Here is a 20514-nt window from a genome sequence, read left to right on the forward strand (position 1 = left end):
TAACACACATTCGATTTTGCATTCTGTTTTTTCTTGGCTTCATATTATCTGAGTTGGGAGGTTGATCTTAGGCCTAATCAAATCTCTCTTATTAGAATATATATTCCTCTCCCTTAAAAGAAAGTGCTTCTAAGTTATACATATTTTTGGCTTTTTTCCCCCTGACTTTATTGATGTATAATTGACAAATAAAAGTTGTATATATTTCAGATGTGTAGTGTGATGTTTTGATATATGCACATGATTGTGAAATGATTGTCACGGTGAAGCTAGAGAACACATTCTTAGCATATACATATTGTCATGCAAATAAGCATTTTCTCAACATTTCCGCGTCTGCTTCTCACTCACAGAATCTGTTTCAGAGTTGATGCTAATCTTGATCTTGAACTTGTAGAAGAAAATGAATCAACTAAGCGATGAGAAGTACTAGGTTACATAATATGCAGATCGTTCCTTTTATTAGACGGTGATACTGAGGGAGGAGACAGTGAGATTATATATCTTGGGCTAAATTACATATTTGCATTGTAACAGGAATATAAATCAACTGCCAGTCTCTACGATTACTCAGCTAAATCTGTTTTTAAGAAGAACAGAATTTCACAAATCAGCTATATACCTGTGCCCTTTCCAACGCTACCATCTCTGGATTGATAAAACACTCCTCAGGTCTCGGGTTCCTGAGGTTTTATGTTCCTTAGGATTTGGGATACAGCCAAATTGCCCGCGGCTCTTATGCTCTTCGCTAGGCACTGCTGGTCTAACAGGTGCCTGGATTCTGGTGAGCGACTGAGCCTAGAAAGGAGGATCCATAACTTTGCTATCTGTAGTCAAACAGATGAAAGTGTGGTGACAGGAACATATCCTGCAGGCAATCCTAACACTCTACGTCGGGGTTACATGGGTCAATTCAGTCTCAGTACAATTCTGGGGTGCATTTAGCAATCACCCATTAAGTGCTTGCTGTAAGCTTAGCTTTCTATCTCTGAAAAGCTCATACATTAGTGCAGGAGAAAACCATACAAATGAATAATTATAGGTCAACGCATTAAGTGATCTACTAGAAATGTCCCTTGGGAGTGAAATGACCTGGTGGGCATGTAAGGGAACCACCCTGGCAAAGGCGGTGAACTAGATAAAAATGACTCAGACTTGAGCAACCAGGCAGATGGTGTTGCCCAAGCAGCTACAGAACACAAAGGAGGGGAGAAACCGGACTTCCTCAGCACCGGGAACAGTGTGTTTGGCATGACTGCAGGGCGTTATCAGCGAAAATGTTCATGAGGCAATTAGTTGGATGTGCTGCTCAAGAGATAGGTCTGGACTGAAATGATCGATTTGCAATCAGCAGGTGGATGATAGTTGACATTCTAGAAAGAGGTGAGACTACCAGTATATACGGTGTAGTGAGTGGCTGAGAAAGAACACTTGGGAGAAACGGAGGAACAGGTGTAGTCTGGTCTCTCGAGGAAAATCTCATTTCTCAGTCTAGGAAAGAAGTTGGGATTGTGTTACTGGACCCTTTCAGTTAGGGGGGCATCTGCTGTGCATGCACGCATGTGTGTATGTGTGTGTATGTGTGTGTGTGTGTGTGTGTGTGTGTGTGTGCCTATGAGAATTTTATTTCAAATAGCAGAGAAGAGGCTGAATACGACTACATTAAATTTTGTAAATAGTAATCACCATTTAAAATTTCCCCCTGAATGATTATATTTCCTGTGTCATTTTCCCCTTCTAAATATTACCCGTGCAAGAACCTACCACAGAGCAAACTGTTATTGTTTTCCATGGGGTAAATAAAATGCATCATTTCCTCTACAATCTCTTGTCTTCAACCACATTGTTTCTGATTTCCCCTCATGCGTGTTTACCAACAGCACCCCTGAGGTAAATAAACATGACACTGTGTCGTTCCAAGGTTTTGGTATCTATTTCCATCTCTGCCTGTGAATTTTCCACACTCGTGATTTATATTAGAGAGTGGCCTGGTCACAGTGAACGCCTTGTCCTCTCTGTTGAGCTGGTGCACCGTCTTACTTTGTCAAAATCCTGTCAACACTCAGTTCCATGGCCTTCGTCCATTTGACAAGTATTTCTTGAGTGTCCATTGTGTGTGTGTGTGTGTGTGTGTGTGTGTGTGTGTGTGTGTGTGTACGTGTGTCTGTGCTATACTCTCACACTGACTTACTGGAATCATGAGCACTTTCAGTGACTATCTGAGGTTCACACTGGTTATTATTATTGACTGTTACAGGTAGTATCCTAATTCCCATCTCAAGACCCTTGCCCCAACATTCTTTCCAATAGATGAGGTCAGCAGCCTAAAATAAGAATCAGAACTATGACCCTGTGGACTGCCTCCACCGTCCCACACCATCACCAATCACAGCACCACAGCCTAAGCTAACATTTATTAAATACTCATATGGGCCAAGCACTTTGCAAACACTTTACCCACTTTATCCTATTTATATTTCACTTGACATCTAGAGACACAAAGAGCAGGTTTAAATAATTCATGAAAAGTCATACCTACCATTTGTCGCACATCGGGGGTCATGAAATGACATGAGTGTCTTTATGGGCTTTACTGAGCAGTAGTGTGAGGCAGATGAGCTCAGGATGAGGTCACGGAAGTTTCGAGTGGGAAAAACCAGAGGCAACCACAAATATTTGTGTGATGCTGAGGAAGGGGTGATTCTAGAGAGGATACAGTGAGGATAAAGCTCTTAGGCTCACTTTCTTGGAGACCTCGCTATTCCCTGCCCCTATACGTCCCATCCATAGAGTGGGTGTTTGGAGATGGGGCCAAAACTCATTTGTAGCTTCTAAAGGCTATTTTTCTGTGAATTGGCTCGCCTGAGGTTGTACAGCTAGAAGATGGCATTACAGTGAAATGTTTTCCCTTGACTTTTATTATAAAAATGTCCCACATAGAGCTGGAGATGAAAAGGCAGCAAAATACGTGCAACAAAACAAAATGCCGTGAGGGAAAGAATGAGTAAATAAATGGTTCTCAACTGTCATTACTGTTTCCGGGCTAACGCAGAGGCAAAGCCAAATTATAATAGGAACGCAATGAGCTGCACTTTTGTTTTCAAGGGATATTGATTTCAAATGTTCCTGTTCCCAGTTCTTTGGGCAATTGCTGTTTTTGAGTGTCCCGATTGGCCATCCTTTTTCACCTGGCCCCCAAAAGGCTTGAAGGAATCGCCTCACGAATGCTTCCATCAAGCTCGGCGCTGCCCTCATGGTGACAAAGGGGCATATTTAGCTCTTGCTTTAACCTTTCCTTTGATTGAAGGAGGTGCTCAGAAGGCTGAGAGGACAAAAGTAATTGCTTTAGATTTTTCGGCACAGACTGTTACTGCATAGGGGAACGCTGACGGTGTTTATGGGATACAGGATGATCTCAAGCCCCTGGAATTGCTTAATTAACTGCTCTTCTCTGAAATCACCTACAGGGAATCTCTGCTGTTATCACATCTTAAATATTCCTTAAAGAGGCCATGCTCATCAGGAGATCCCCTATACTCACGCTTTCTCAGACGATCGTCCCTATGGCGCCTTCCCCCCCCCCCCCCCCCCCCCCCCGGTCATACTCTCGTTATACTGTATGTAGGCTTTGACTTTCTTATTTCTGGGAAGGGAGTTTGCAGGGTCTAAATCTGGGGCTTCTTTACATCGCTGGCATTATATTATTTGGTCTCTGGTGCTGTTAGGTGCTCACTGTGTAACCCTCATGGTGAGCTGAGTTGGACACTGGGTCTAATTGGAGATAGGAAAGAGAATACGTTGTATATTTGTGACTAGCGTGGGCTGGAAGTTACCTTGATATTCTTTTCCAGCTCTTTTCAGGAGACTCTGTGGGTTGTCTTCGGCCTCCTGTCTCCTTGGTTCCAGGCTGTGAACCTTCCACTTGTGCCTGCAGAAGCCTTTTCTAGAGCTTCTGCTCTGTGCCCTGAAGGCAGACCTTCCAGGCAGCATCGTCCAGTTCCCTTGCCCTCTGGCTTCTACTTGCAACAGTGGGAAGCCTCGGTAGGAGATCCAGGGGCAGGAGGAGAGAAGGGTTGGGGTATTTTTCTCCTCACCCACCTCCCCAGTGCCTTTGCTTGACTGGTTTATCCCTTCACGGAAGGCCGAGGGCATTTCCTTGCTCCTCCCACGGAGTTCCAGGGGCCACACCTCCCCCTTGCTCTCTTCCCTAGGAAGGGTATGGCTTTCCACTCTCTGAATTCTGCCACATTTTTATGTAAAGTCCCTTTATTAAACTTTCTTAAAGCACCCCTTTTTGAGGATGCCATCTGCTTCTGTGGAGATCTTGCCTGATAGAGATACATAGAAGAAGTAAGTGTTGGGAAAGATTCCCCCATGGTCTCAATCTCTCTCCTCTAGCCATTCCTTGTTGGCCGAAGGCTTGCCTAGAAAGCACAGTGTTTTCAAGGAGAACGATTATTGTACAGGGGCAGGGCCACCTTTGTGGATAAGCAACCTGGCACTCGGAGGGCCCTGGGTGGGGTTCAATGTTCTGCAGCTGCCATTTTGAAGTTCTTAGTAGGTTTTGAATGAAAGGCCCTGTATTTTCACTTTGCATAGGGCTCTGCAGACTAGGTAGCCTGCCTGGGAATGTAGAATGGGGGCAAGGACAAGCTCTTAGCTATTCTTCTTATGCAAGGGAAAGTGCCATGTTTTCTTTCTTATGCCTCGCCCAAAGCAGAACGTACTAGACTGATTCTAAGGTGGTGACTGGGAACCACTCTTCAGTCTTGGGAAGAGGCACCATGGGGTCAGGTCTTCTCTGTTTCTACCCCTCCCCACCTCAGCCACTCATAGCCTGAGAACCAGGTCTCTCTCTCTCTCTCTCTCTCTCTCTCTCTCGCTCTCGCTCTCTCTCTCATTTTCTCCTTCCAAATGCCCTTTACATTTATTTCATAGAGCCAGAGCTCTAAGAGAAGAGCCTGGCATTGAGACCTCTCTCTTATACCTTCAATATTCCAAGGCACTCCTATTTCTTGGCCTCCGATCCTTGTGGCCAACTGGAAATGTGGATATGGGCTCAGGAAGAGGAGGAGATCTTTTCAATCTGTCTTTAGGCCTTGGGCTTCAGTCTGTTATCACAACTATGATTTGGAGTTTCTGATTTTTGTCACTGTTGTTTCCTGTGAATTCTAGAATAGCATAGGGAAAAGAATGACTAATTAGCGCACAGAACAACACGTGAAAACCCTCCTTTCCTCTCCTCTGCTCCTCATCTCCCCTAGAACGTTTTAGCATACCTCCCTCCAGGCTGCCCCTCCACTAACATTCATTTGCATACATTTACACACACATTTAAAAAATGGAGTTTTTAGCTCTATACTGCACATTTTCTTTTTTTTTCTTTTTTTTTTCTTTTTTTTTTAACGTTTATTTATTTTTGAGACAGAGAGAGACAGAGCATGAACAGGGGAGGGTCAGAGAGAGAGGGAGACACAGAATCTGAAACAGGCTCCAGGCTCCGAGCTGTCAGCACAGAGCCTGATGCGGGGCTCAAACTCACGGACCGTGAGATCATGACCTGAGCCAAAGTCGGACGCTTAACCGACCGAGCCACCCAGGCGCCCCTATACTGCACATTTTCTAACTATACCACACTTTCCATTCTTTGAATGTTATGCACTTTTGGGGGGAAAATTCCAGGGTGCTACCTGCCAGCATGGTGATTCACTCTTCAGTTGCACCCGTTGTGTTTTTCAGTCAATTACAAAGCCCACCTTTATGCTTCTATTCTCAAATTGACAACTTCTAACATCTCTATAGTTGATTTTTTTTAAATCTACTTTATAAATATACCCCTTTAAAGTGTACAGTTAATGAGTTTTGAAAAATGTGAAGACTTGTGTTACCATCCCTGCAATCATGATCTAGACTGATTCCAGAAAGTGGTCATGACTCCAGAAAGTTCCCACACACCCTTTGCAGTCAGTCTCATCTTCCCATCCCTGATCCCTGGCAACGCTGATAATGCTTTTTTTTTGTCACTACAGTCTGCCTTTTGTAGAATTTTTAATAAGGGCAATCATATAGTATGAAACATTTTGAGACTGTCTTTTTTTCCACTTAGCATAATGCTTTTTCAGATTCATCCCTTTTATTGTGTATCGAAGTGGTTTATTCATTTTATTGTTGACGAGTGTTCCCAAAGCGGATGTACCATGTTTGGTTATCCATTCGCCAACTGATGGCTTTTTGGGTTCTTTCCAGTTTTTGGTGTGAACATTTGTGCCTTGTCAATGGCTGCTTTTGCAGTACAGTGGCCAAGTTGAGTGGTTGTGACAGAGACCATCTGGTTTTCAAATCCAGTAATATATACTATCCAGCCCATTATAGAAAGTTTGCCAACTCGCATATAGAGTATATTTAAAACAGCTGTTTTAATGTCCTTGATTGTTAATTCCATTGACTGTCATTTCAGTTCTTTTTTCTATTGATTAATTTTCTTGTGGTGATATTTTCTTGCCCTTTTCATGCCTGGTAAGTTTTTACTGGACCTGGGGAATTTTATTTCATAACGTGCTGAATTTCATTTGTTTCCTTTATTATACAGAATTGAAAGGCATTATGGCATTTGGTGAAGTTACTTGGGATCCAGTGAATCCTTCTGAAGTTACTTTGAATCTCTGTTAAGGCATGCCCAGAGTTCCCTTTGGTCTAGGGAGAATTTAACATCATTATTAAAGCCACAACCTTCTGAGGAGTTAGCCTGATCCTCCTTGTATTATAAAGTCATTTCACTCTGCTTTTGGATATTTTAATGGATCCCAGCCCTGTGTAAGGTGTGGAAATTGTCCAGCCAACTACTTATTCATTGTTCTTTCCTTAACCTTGGGAAGTTTCCTTTCACTCATGCATAGATCAGTCCTCAGCCAGAGTTGCAAGGGGACTTTTCTAGAGATCCTTGAAGGTTTCTTTCCATGCATCTCTCCTCTTTTGTATATTCATTCCATCACATCTCATTGACTTGGGCTTCATGAACTCTCACCTTTGGCTCTTTGTTTGGGTTTCTGCTTTCTGTGTGGCAACCTGAAAAATCTTCTAGTTTGTGTTCTGTCTTGCAGAGATACGAGGTCTGCTTTGCCTGTTCTCCAGTGTCTTTTTAAATTTTTTTAAGTGTTTATTTATTTTTGAGAGAGACAGAGTGCAAAAGGGAGAGTGGCAGAGACAGGGAGACACAATCTGAATCAGGCTCCAGGCTCCAAGCTGTCAGCAGAGCCTGATGTGGGGCTCTAACCCACGAACCAGGCGATCGTGATCTGATCTGAGCCGAAGTTGATGCTTAGTGGACTGAGCCACCCAGGCACCCCAGTGAAATTCTTTCTTAAAAGCTCCATTCAAATTTGCCTCATTTGGTGGATATCCTCTCTTTTAAGTCATCTGTTGTATGTCTTGTGCTGTGTTTCAAAAGACTTTTCTCACTTAATGACCTAGCATCCTAAATTCCCTCTTTAACTGTCCATCTACGTAGCCTTTTTCTTTCCTTTTTAAACAACTAATCTCCAATTTCTTTGAAGTTGATTTGTTATGACTATAAAATCCTTGCATATCGTTCTGAAAATGTTTGCATTTTTTCTAATGATTGCTTCATCTTGTTTTATTTATTCAGCCCCCTTGAGTATTCAGTTCCTTAATTTGGGGAAACTTTTTGCCTTTTTAATGGTTTTAGTTTCTTCACGTGTTTTGTCCAAGTTGATTGCTCATTTTTGTACTTTGTAATTTGTTTGATTTGAGGGAGGTGTAATTCCTTCCTGAACAGTACAAGGTGGGTTATTCACAACCAAGAAGGATTCTTTTACTTGACTAAGGGGTTGGGATGACAGCGGGAAGGACAGTAGCAACAACTATCTACCTCACTATCCGATTATCTTCTATGATGATAATCACGATTCTATCATTTGCCCCCAAGTCATTTGATTTTCTACTTTTTGTTCCCAAAGACCCTATGCTCCTTTCTACCTTCTCAGTATTGTTCGTGATGGTTCTCCCCCATAGCGTGCCATTTTTCTTTCTTTCCACTTGTGAAAATTCTTTTTGTTTCCCCCTGCCTTCAAAATACTGATCAAATCCTGTGTTTCTCCCAGGCTATTTAAACACATACAAAACAAGAAATATTCTAATGAATGAAACATACCAAATGTCAGCAATAAGCAAGGCACAATCCTTTGGGGAAATGGCTATTTACAAAAAGCCCAGTGTGTATATGCAAAAGTGAAGCAAGGAAATTTAGTCTTTTTCTCTTCTTTGGAAATTTGTTTTTCCTAAGATCCCATCCCATGAAAATGGAAGTGAATGGCTGAATGGTGAGGAGAGGGAGGGGAGGGAGAGGGAGCACACAGCATTAACAGAAATAGTAAAATTGTACAAACGTCAGCAATTTATAATAGACTAGGGTCATACTTTGGGATACTGAGCCCTGGTGGAAGGCATTCACCTCTCTGCAGGAGCTAGATTGGTATTTCTGTGTGAAGATCAATGAGGAACAATTCACTGCCTTGGAATAATTTCTTTCTTACTCCTGCTTCCATAGGAAGAGTCTCTTTGTCCACCACCCGGCCCACCTCAAGGGCCCCCAGGTCCCTGCAGGCTGTTATGTCAATGGTCCCCTTCCCAGAAGAGGACTCAAGTCTTCTTCTCTTCCATTCAGGTGGACCTCACCTCTGAACACGACGGGCCTGTTGCTAAGGGCTTTCTTTTTTTTTAATGGAAAAAAAAATTAGGGGCGCCTTGGTGGTTCGGTCAGTTAAGTGTCTGACTTTGGCTCAGGTCATGATCTTGCGGTTCATGAGTTTGAGCCCCATGTCGGGCTCTGTGCTGACAGCTCAGAGCCTGGAGCCTGCTTCAGATTCTGTGTCTCCCTCTCTCTCTGCCCATCCCCCAGTCATGCTCTATTTGTCTCTCTCTCTCAAAAATAAATAACCATTAAAACAATTTTTAAATTAAAAAAAAATTAATTTATTTTAGAGAGAGAGAGGGAGAGTGTGTGAGTAGGGGATAAGGGCAGAGGGGGAGAGAGGGAGAGGGAGAGGGAGAGGGAGAGAGAGAGAGAGAGAGAGAGAGAGAGAGAATGAATCCCAAGCAGGCTCCATGCTCAGCAAGGAGCCTGGCAAGGGGCCCCCCTCCCAAGGGGCCTGGGATTATGACCTGAGCTGAAAGCAAGAGTACGACGTGTTACGCACTGAGCCACCCAGGCACCCTGAGGGTCTTCTGAACAGGATCAGAATCATCACACACAAAAAACCAAAATTGGGTAACTTCCTGCCACTGTTAATGCATAGCCCCAGCACATTCCCATAACTTGGGAAAAAATCTTTAAGCCCTGATTTGTCCACTTCATGTCCAAAGAAAAGTTGGTGACCATCAGGGAGTCTTGCAGTTCTTTGGGGTTTGGTGTCACCTTGCTCACCAGCCTCACAGACTGTGAGTCTATGTCCCCTTTGGGGAGGACTATTTATTCATTGTTCTCACATTCTTTGATCCCTTTGAGTCTCCTGTGGTGGAATCTGAGATTCAGGCTTAGGCCAAAGATGAGGATGTGAAGCTGATACTTTAACAACATAAGGTGGGATCTCGGTAACTGCAAGAGCTTCACTGGGTGGAAGGATCTTTCTGGTCACAAATGCCCAAGAGAATGTCCTCAGGTCCTCCTCTAGGGTCTGAGCTATGTCCATAGGTGCTGGGGGAGAACTCTTCTGAACATCCTTAGGAGCAATTTCTTCCAATACTGGCTCGTACTTGTCCTCCTGGATTTTAGACATAGGTTCTTGCTCTGCTACTGATTCAGGATCAGGCTCTGGTTCAGCACCAGGTTCCTCTAAATGTTCTTCCAAGTCATTGCTGAAAGTCCGATCATAGAAAGTTCCAGAATCATCAGGTGCCACCTCAGGTATCTGCTGTCTTTCTTCAGGTCCTCTACCTCTTCCTCAGATCTCTCCTGAGGCCCAGTGACAAAGCCACAGAAGACCTCTTGGTATCTGAAGATATCACTTTGAGTGCAGAACTTATCTGCATCAGAGCCCTCAGGAGCGAGGACAAATGTCTGCATGAATCTCCTCAGAGCCTGGCTGTTATTAGAAAGCAACCCCATCACCTGGACCACTACACCATCGTTCAGAGTGGTTTGAGCACCAACATGGCACATCTTAGTGTGGCAGTTGAAAATTTTATGACATCACTTTCCTATGGATTTCCTTCTGTCCACAGATGGCATCTGCTGACTTTCCATTTGAATCCAATCCCCCAGGGACATAAGAAGAGTTCTTTCCATAAAATCTGTGCAACATGTCTGGGGCCTGGTTTGGCAGCGTGTAATACGGTCTCACAAATTCCCGCCCCACCAACAGGGGTCTCTGCTTCTCCCTAACCATTACTTTAGTCAGTTCGACCTGCATGGCTGAGTAGGAAAGGAACAAGCTTTGCTTCATAGCATATGGCAGAAGGCAAAATCCCCTCATGCAGTCGTGTCCATCTCTACTTGGGAAAAGTCTATACAGCCTTCAGGACTAATACAAGACTCACTTCTTAAAAAAAATAATTCCTGGGGCGCCTGGGTGGCTCGGTAGGTTAAGTATCCGACTTCAGCTCAGGTCGTGATCTCATGGTTTGTGAGTTGGAGACCTGCGTCAGGCTCTGTGCTGACAGCTCGGAGCCTGGAGCCCGCTTCGGATTCTGTGTCTCCCGCTCTCTCTGCCTTTCCCCGCTCACATTCCGTTTTCCTCTCAAAAATAAACAGTAAAAAAAAATAATAAAAAAAAATTCCTAACTACTTCATCTCTTTTGGTTAATATGACTCTTTTGGTGAATGGGGATTATATTTGTGACATTTTAGTGACAATAATTACTGCCACTCTGGGGCCTTCTGTTATGTGCTAAGCCCTGTAGTGAATATGTCATGTATATGGCATGGCTTAATCCTCATATAATGGGGTGGTTGTTATTTTTCTCTTTTACGGAAGAAAGAACTATATTTTAGAGCAAGATATCATCCAGTCCAGAGATCCCTGGACCAAATCTGGATGCTCACTCAACACTGGTTGCCTCTACCATACTCCTCTATTTCCTTCTCCCCAACCCCTATGCCTGAGCTACACACGTATGGAATCTGCCAAGACGCTAAACCCAAAGATGAATCCATACTGTCAGCATGGCAATCTCAAGATTTAGAGAAAGTGAAAATAGCTTCCCCCCCCCTTACAAATAAGATCAAAGATTCCTAATTTAAGAGGGCAAACTATTTGAAGTTTTCATAACTTTATGGGAAGAGAACTGGTACCAGAATCCTAACTCTGGGTCTGGAGCTCTTTGGCACTTCTCCCCCTTATCAGTATGACTTTCTCCGTTGGCTGGCAAGAATCTCGTTGAGCAAGTGAATGTTCAGAACACATGAGTTTAAAGGAATTTTTCACCTCAGCCAAGATTTCTTTAGACTGAACATCTGAATTTGGAGCTAAGTAAAAAGCACAAGGAGGATAGTTGGCTTAGGTTCATTCCCAGTGAATCAAAAGTGCTATAAAAAAATAGAAGGATAAAGATAAGTACGCTGTGCACGTCAGAGGTAAAACAAGAGGAAGCACAAACCAATATGACATCGTCTAGTTAGTTAACTTGTTCCGCAGGCACCTCCTAGCCCTCCCTTATGGCAAGGGGCTTTGTATGTTGCTCTCTACAAGCCATACCATAGACCCAATGCCAAACCAGATTCCATTTCTTCCGCACCATGTCTTCCCGGTGAACTAAATTCCCAGGTTAACCAGACAGTGTTGACAACAAATAGAACTATAAAAAAAAAAAAAAAAATCAGTACACAGAAAATGCTGCCAATTACAGTAGTCTTAGTGTTTTCTAATGTACCAGAACACTTTCACATATTTTCAAATTATTCTTCCCAACTGTTTGATGTAGGAATCATTAATCATATTGGAATATATATATGTATATACATATATATTGTGTTCAATCTACGGTGATGGAATTGAAGCATTTGATGTGACTCACTTTAGGTTACACAGTTAGAAATTGGCAGGATTGGGATTTGAACCCAATTCCAAATTGCACCCTTTCCTCAACACACACACACACACACACACACACACACACACACCCACAAACACGCGCACGCTGTGTTTCTGTCACTGTTTGATCTAGGACTATCTCTAGGAAAAATATTGAGGTAAAATATTTATTTGATACTTCAACCAATATTTATTAAATTCTAATATGTGTTATGTACTGTCCCAGATGCTTAGAATAAAACAGTGACCAAAAGAAACAAAAATATGTACCTCTTGAAACTTACACTCAAGGGCATAGAGGTAGACAATAAAGATAAATGCATTTGGTAAGAGAATGATGAAGTAAGATGGGAGACAGTACCTGCTATGGGAAAAAAGAGGAAGATCAGAATGAAAGGAGTTCAGATTAAAGAGGATGGCCAGGGTGGGACACTTCAAGGAGACACTAAATGTCTCCTTGACGTGAATGCCAAGGTTAGAAGGATGTGAATATCTAGGGAAATGATCTTCCAGGAACAGGAAACTGCTAGAGCATGGGTGCTAATGTGAAAATGACTGATGTGTTTGAAAAGCAGCAAAGTGGCTGGATCAGAGTGAAAACAGTAAAAGGTAATGTCATGGGTATAAGGGACATGAGGTGTCACCTAGATCATTATGTTATGAGGACTTTGATATTCTTCTGAGTAAGCTGGAGAGCCAGATGAGGGTTTTGAGTAGAGATATGACAGGGTCTGATTTACATTTAGAGGATTATTTGGGCTTCTCTATTGGGAATACATTTAGGGAAAGAGCAGAAGCAGGGAAACCAGTTAGAATGCTTTTGCTGTGTATTTGTTTCCTGTGGCTGCTGAAACAAAGCACCACAAACTGGCTGGGTTAACAAAACAGATATTTTATTCTCTCACGATTCTGGAGGCTAGAGGTCTAAAATCAAGGTGTCGGCCAGACCGTGTTCTCTTTGTAGCCTTAGGGTAGGATCCTTCCTTTGTCTTTCAGCTCCTGGTAGCTCCAGGTCCTTGGTTCATGGCAACATAACACAGGTCTCCGCCTCTGTCTTCACATGGCTGTCCTTTCTGTGTCTCCATCTTCCCTCTGGGTGTGTCTGTCCAGTCCTATTGAATTAAAGTAAGCTCCCTCCCGAATGACTTTTTCTTACCTTGATTATACCTGCCATGACCCTATTTCCAAAATAGTCACATTTGGAGGTACTGTGGGTTAGGACTTTAAGGGGGCGAAATTCAACCATTCACATGCAGTAACCTAGGTAAGAAATGGTAGACAGTTAGAATAGGGTGGTGTCAGGAGAACTGGTGGGCAGCAGTTAGATTCTGGATGCATTTTGAAGATAGAGCCAGCAGAAACCGCTGCTAGATCAGATGGGAAGTATACAAGAAAAACCAAAGATGACTCCAAAAAATCTTGCTGAGCAGCTGGAAGAAGAGAGACAGTTGAGGGTGAAACAGGTTTTTGAAGAACGTGAATATTAGAATTTAATTTTTCGATACGTTGAGTTTGGGATATTTATTAGAAAAAAATGAAGAGATGTTGAGTGGGAAGCTGATATATGGGGCTAAACTTCAGGCAGGAGGTCTAGGATGAAGGAAGAAAGGTTTAAATTTGCCAGTCTTCAGCAAGTAGAGGAAATTTAAAGCCCAGTGTGTGATTGAGATCACCCAACAAGTGAGCATTACTAGGTCAGAGCCCTGGGCCACCTCCACATGGAGATGTGGGTAGAAGAGGAAGAACCCACGAGAAATGGAGGAGAAGGAGCCAGCGAGGCAAGAGGAAGCCAGGACAGTGGGCATCCCGCTGAGCCCTGTGAAGGGGGGCAGCCAAGGATGGGTGTGATCAGATGTGTTCAAAGCTGCAGGTAGTTCTGGTGAAATGAAGATGGAGAATTGATCGTAGGTCTGGAAAGAGAGAATTTTTTCACGCCTTTAACCAGAATCCTTATGGAGTGGTGTTGAGGAAAGCCTTTTTAGAATGGGTTCAAGGGAGAATGGAAAGAGAAGCTTTGGAGACAGCAACTGTAGACAATATTTTGGAGGACCCAGTTGGTAAGACATAAGGACAGTGGGGTCAAGGTAGGTTTTCTTCTCCTTGTTTACAGGTTGGAAACACAGACACGCATTTGGGTGTTGATGGCAATGACCAGGAGAAGTTTCTCTCTCCTCCTTTCTGATTGTTCTCTGCTCTCCTGATGCTGCCACATCCCCTCACCCTCAGGCATCCTTGCTCCCATCGGTATTTCTTAGGCTGGGTGTCCTGGAGTAATGTCCCATGGTTTGGACAACACCTCCCCCCCCCCTTTTTTGTTTCAGTTTCTTTTTAAAAAAATATTTTTTTCATGTTTATTCATTTATTTATTTTGAGAGAGAGAAAGAGAGAGAGAGAGAGAGAGAGAGAGAGAGCAAGCTGACGAGGGGCAGGGAGAGAGGGAGAGAGAACCCCAAGCAGGCTCCATGTGGTCAGCACAGAGCCCAATGTGGGGCTCAATCTCATGAACCGTAGGATCATAACCTGAGCCAAAAATCAAGAATTGGATGCTTAACTGACTGAACCACCCAGTCACTCCTGTTTCAGTTTCTTCTGAGCACCCCTCTCTAAAATAGCATCATTATATGGGAGCAACCTAAGTGTCCATTGGTGGATTGATGGATAAAGAAGATGTGGTATAGATCTACAACAGAATACTGTTGAGCCATAGAAAGAACGAAATCTTGCCATTTGTGACAACACGAACGGACCTGGAGGGCGTTATGCTAAGTGAAATAAGTCAGGCAGAGAAGAACAACATATGGTTTTACTTACACGTGGAATCTAAAAAACAAATGAACAAATAAACAACAACAAAAAGAGAAACAGACCCGTAAATACAGAGAAGAAACTGGCAGTTGCTGGAGGGGCAGGAGGGAGGGGAGTAGAAGAAACAGGGGAAGGACGTGAAGAGGTGCAAACTTCCAGTTATGCAATAAATTAAGGCATGGGGATGCGCGGCACGGCATAGGGGATATAGCCAGTGGTACTTAATAGCTCTGTGTGGTGACAGATTGTGGCTGTACTTGTGGTGAGCGTAGCATAACGCGAAGAATCGTCGAGTTACTCTGTCGTACACCTCAAAGTAACACGACATGACGTGTCGACCGTACTTAAATTGAAAATGAAATAGAAGGGGAAAAAAGACATAACGAGGACAAAGGGCACCCAGGAACAGAGGAAAAAACCGCTCTTTTGTTCAAGTTTATGAAAATAAACTTGAAACTGTGGATGAAATGAAAAATAAAATAAGGATCGTTGGATGATTTCTCTGCCTCCCTCAAAGCGTTTAGGGAATGACTGGCATCATGAAGGTGATGGGGGTTTTTGCACACTCTGAAACCACACACCCATTCGGTTCATCTTTCAAATATGGCTTTAAACAATCCATCAAAAGCATCTAGTGTCTACGCCAGACAGGAGCTCCCTCCTCCCACCCCCATGGACTCTGCCCTTAGTCAGGCCTTCCTCTGCTCTTATCTAGTCCACATCAGCGAGTTTCTAAATTGCCGCCCTTGGCTCAGACGCCTCCTTCTACCCTATTCCCTTGCTACCGTCAGAATCCCCTTTGCAAGATGCAAAGCTGACCCAGGCCTTCTCCTGCTTAAAATCTTTTGTTGACCGAAGCTCTTCCAAAGTGCCCATTATCCTCCAAATATGGACTTTTGCATCTCTTTGTCTTTGTTCATACTTTTTCTCTGTTTGGACTGCCTCGCCCTTGTTCTTCCATGCCTGGAACGAGTTTGTCTTCATCCTTCAATGCCAAATTCAAGTAACTCCCTTATCCATGAAGACTTCCCTGACTCCTCCCCCCAACCCCAGGTAGAATCGATTGCTCTTGCCTCTGGACCTCCAAAAGATTTTATAAATTATATTTTAATATATGTTTTTCAGGCATATGTGTGGTTTTCCCTTAGATGATGCCATCTACGAAGGTGGAGACCACGACTGATGCTTTTTTGCTTTCCTACCAGCCAGTACACTTTCTGGCACAATAGAGATTTAACAAAATGTGTCACATGGATGCTTCTCATAGCCTGCCTTGGCACTGGACAGCGTACCTACGTCACTGGGCTGGTGGCTGTTGTGGAGACTTCTTTTCTGTTCACTGTAGGCTCCTTCCTTGGAAGGATTGGATAGATGGGGTCCTTCTCTGCTAATAGAGACATGCCCGCTATTACCATTCTGTCTTCTTGTGTTGTAACAGCGCTGTGAAAATACATGAAGGTCACTGCTGTCCTTGGGTCCACGGAAAGACCTTTTTCAAAGGTCATAAAGACCAGAGGTAGAATGCCAGTGACTAATGTAAAGGCAAGAAAGATATTTTTGGTGGGGGTAGCCTTCCTGCCCCTCCACAAGTGAGCAGAGACTCAACCTTCCTGCAGTTAAGGAACAGGTTTTCTTTGTCCTTGACACGGTCCGCAAATGAGCTTCAGAGCTCAGATAGCAGACACACAGAGCCTCTGCCTGTTAGTGAAGGTGCAATTTCCAAATGCAATTCATAACTTCAGTGATTTTTCACTGCTCAGCCCTTCTTCCATTTCAGATGATGGGGCTGACGGTGCTGGGTGACCTTTAAGCCAACTCTGCTGATTAACAAGAGGCCATAGACCAAGCAACCAAAACGGAAGCACTTCAGATCCCCAGAATGTCCACTATCCTTGGAAAGTCTAAAATTAGGCTTTATGTTCATTTATTGGAATTATCATAGATCCCTGGTGCCCTCAGTCATTCAGCCATCGTCTGTGTAATTCCTGTGACCCAGGGGAAATAAGGCAAAGAGAGAGGTGCACCAGATGGAACAAAAGAGTTTGGGAGGCTGAAGAATAATGTGATCTTTCCATCAAGGCTGCGTTAGGCTGTGGTCCAGTCACAGTTGTTTCAGAGTATTTTTAGCTAGGGAATTTGTAAGTTGTTAGCATCTATTTACCTTTAGAAATGGAAATTTCTTATGCTGCGTTGTCTCTTCTATCTGGAGTCTGCATCACTCAATTCTCTCATGCAAGGAAAGGCAAACGTTTATGGTAACTTACAGAGAGCACTGGATGTGAGGCAAGGGGTTGGGGGTTTGAGAACCAATTCTGCCTCTTTCTTTCTTTCTTTCTTTCTTTCTTTCTTTCTTTCTTTCTTTCTTTCTTTCTTTCTTTCAAATTTATTTATTTTGAGAGAGAGAGTGAGAGAGACAGAGAGGAAGCATGTACACGTGGAGGAGAGGCAGAGAGAGAGAGGGAGAAAGAGAATCCCAAGCAGCCTCCATGCTGTCAGCGCAAAGCCAGACATGAGGCTCGTTCTCATGCCCATGAGATCATGACCTGAGCTGAAATCGAGACGAGGCGCCCCCTGCCTCTTTTTTAATGAATGATTTTGAACAAATTACTTAAACGGTATGAACTTCCATCTCCTCTTCTGGAAGTGTTGACAGCTACGCCTGTCCACCGCAAAACTTAGTGCTTTCTCTGGTTGAGGGCTGTGCTCTGCTGCTCTCAGGATGCGTGGTGAGTAAGAAGGCAGGTCCTTTCCTGGAGGGGTAGCCCCTGTCCACAGGAGGTGGCACAGGCTCAGGCTTTACTGTGCCCATCCAATAAAGAAGTTTGAGTCACTGAGTGGAGAGGCCACTCGGGGGTGGTGGGGTAATCTGTATTTCTAAACACCAATCATTCTGCCTCCCAATTCACTCATGGGTGCTTGAAGGTGGAATGAGTCCATCAACGCCAACATCCTATGGTGTTCTCTGTCTTTGGAGGAATCAACATTATTTTGTTTGTGAAGAGATCCTTGTCCTTGAGGATCAGTAAGGAGATGAGACATGGTTGCAGCCACGAAACGGGGCCACAGAGCTGCAGCGCAAACAGAATGTGAGTCAAGGGGCAAGCATTAACTGGAAAGCCTTCGTGAAAGAGGCGGATTTTAGGTCAAGTTTGAAAAAAGACGTCATTATAACTCATACGCTATGTGACCTTGGGCAGGTTACCCAACCTTTCTGAGCATTGATTTCTTCATGAAGAAGAAATGCATGAAAAATTCAAGCATCAATACATTCTGATCAGGGCTATCATGAGATTCAGTATTGATAATGTTGATAAAATACTTGATAAAGAACATGTAATAAAACATGAAAAACATCTCCAAGTTAAAGAGCTAATATAAATACAATTAAAAATAAATGTGAAATTAGTAAATAAACACAACTGATGGAAGCTGTTATTATTGGCAACAAACCCCTTTAGTGAAGCGCACTGTGTGGGTGAGAGTCTGCAGGCTGAGCAGGCACTCGGTGCCTTCGCCATCAGTCTATAGAGAACGGAGCCCCAGCTATTGGCTGAAGTTGAGGAACAGGGAAAAATGAAGGCAGACTTAATCTTGTGAGTAGGATAACTCAGCCAGGACCTAACAGAAAGGACCAAGACAAAAGACTACTTTTAGGGACAGGGCTAGTATGGCAGGTGGGAAGATGTGAGCTATGGGTAGCCCTGCCAGCCCGGGTCTGAGAGTCTGCTGCTAGGATTTAGTGGAGGATGGAGAGGTGGGGCACTGCCGTCTGCCTCACTCTGAGCATCATGGCGCCTCCTTTCTGATGAGAAGGAAAGGGAGCCCAACCGCAGAGAGAGAGGCCGGGGTCAGGAAGTAGAGTGATAGGAAGACATTGTAGCCGTGGAATGACAAGAGCAAAGGAGCGTCTGGTAGTGAGCCAAGCAAGAAGGAACATGAACCAGTAGGCTTGGTCAGAGTGGAGTGGTATATCCCGAGGTGGAGGAGTTTGGATTTTATCCCACTGGGTAGTGGAACATTGTAGCTATTGAGCAAAGGCAGAGACCATGAAGAGTCAAGCTTGATGAAGACTATTGCAGTGACTGTGAGATGTATTGATTAGGGATGAAGGGATGATGAACCGACAAGGGACAGCAGGTAGGGAGTTCGGGGAAGATACTGCCATCAGTTACAGATGTGACGATGACAAACAAAGCGTTCAGAACCCAGGCCAGAGTTGGGGCAGGGCAGGCCTCTGGAAGTTAGATTTGGATCTCTTCTTTGCCTACCCATGCTTATTCCATTTAGTAACTCTCGTGCAGAACAGAGGCCACCAATAAGTTCTCTTTGGGATCTGCTAGCCACATGGAGGTTGCAGAAGTAGTTTGGAAACATCATGAAGAATGCAGGCTTCAGGGGACCTTCTTGTTCCCAGGGGGCACTCATTACCGTGGCCGGGGAGCCCTGAGTGGAGCATGAGCCCTTCCACCTCTAGAACAGGCAGAGCCGGCAAACATGCTTGGGAGAGAAGAGAAAGTTTGGAAGGCAACTGGGATATCCTAAAGGGCTCTTTTTCAGCGGGAGTTAGACGGTAGAGGAGAATAATTGCAAAATGGAAATAAGGATTGTAGCCTCCCTCAGATGAGAGGCATTTTTGGAAATTTCTGAGATGCTCTCAACCCCCACACATCATTATTTGTTTTTCCCGGGATGTGGGGCAGCTGGGAAGAGATTCAATACCTTCCACCCCCTCACTAGATTGAAAAGTTCTGTTGAAGCAGAACATGATGAAATGTCAGCTTCTCAATAAAGGTAGGCCAGGGTAAGAGAAAAGGCAGAAAAATGTGACTTGGCATCTTGGAGTTCTAATCTCCCCTGGATCCCTCAGGAGTACTGGGACTCAGTCACATCACATCAGCCCTCTGAATATTGGCTTTTTAAAAATCTATAAAACCACATGGGAAGATTTCTTCTCATTTCAAAATGCTATACTTCTGAAATCTATCATATTAGAGAAGGGAAAATATAAAGGGTCAATGTTTTCAACATAAAATTGGGTGCATTTGCCTTGTTTTAATGAAAAAAGAGGTTTGAGAATCATTACCAGTTAATTTCATCCATTGAAAGAAAGTGATCTTGCCTATGTCTTTGTTTCTAGACTCTGGGGTAATATTTTTCTGTGACTCATCAGAATGGTAAATGCACCATCAAGATAAGGTGATTTAATTTTTTTCTTGTTTGAAGTTTTTTATTCTCTATTCTTTTGGAGGCTTTATTCTGATTTAAGCTGGTTACAAACTATCTCCAGGTATCTTGGTTGAGTCTTGAGTAGCTATAGATTTCCGTTTAATTATTCCCAAACTGATCACTCTTCCTTTTAGCCGCTATGACCTAAGTTCAAGTTATTGGCCTTGTTGTTACCATGGTAATGATGGATGACCTCACTGAATCCAGAAGCAGGCAATTGCTGCTTCATACAATAAGTATGTTTTGGAGGTTACTCAAAGAAGATGTGGGCTTTGGGACTAAGCTCTGGAAGATAAATCTGTTTTTCCTACATAACTTCCTCCCGTAAAATAAAATTTATTCAATCTATTGCCATGACATCTTTCTCTAAGCAATATAGGGTACTTTATAGATATGCAGTCTTGATTCTTGCTTTATTGGAGAGAAGCTGTCCGTG

General features: G+C 43.5%; 1 pseudogene; it reads right to left on the minus strand.

Moving 5' to 3' along the window:
* Positions 1-9500: 9500 nt before the first annotated feature.
* Positions 9501-10403, minus strand: LOC109276688 (ras GTPase-activating protein-binding protein 1-like; annotated as a pseudogene).
* Positions 10404-20514: the final 10111 nt, after the last annotated feature.

Source organism: Panthera pardus, unplaced genomic scaffold (genome assembly GCF_024362965.1).
Source record: "Panthera pardus isolate Hobbes unplaced genomic scaffold, ASM2436296v1 HiC_scaffold_21, whole genome shotgun sequence".
In the NCBI taxonomy this organism is placed as follows: Eukaryota; Metazoa; Chordata; class Mammalia; order Carnivora; family Felidae; genus Panthera; species Panthera pardus.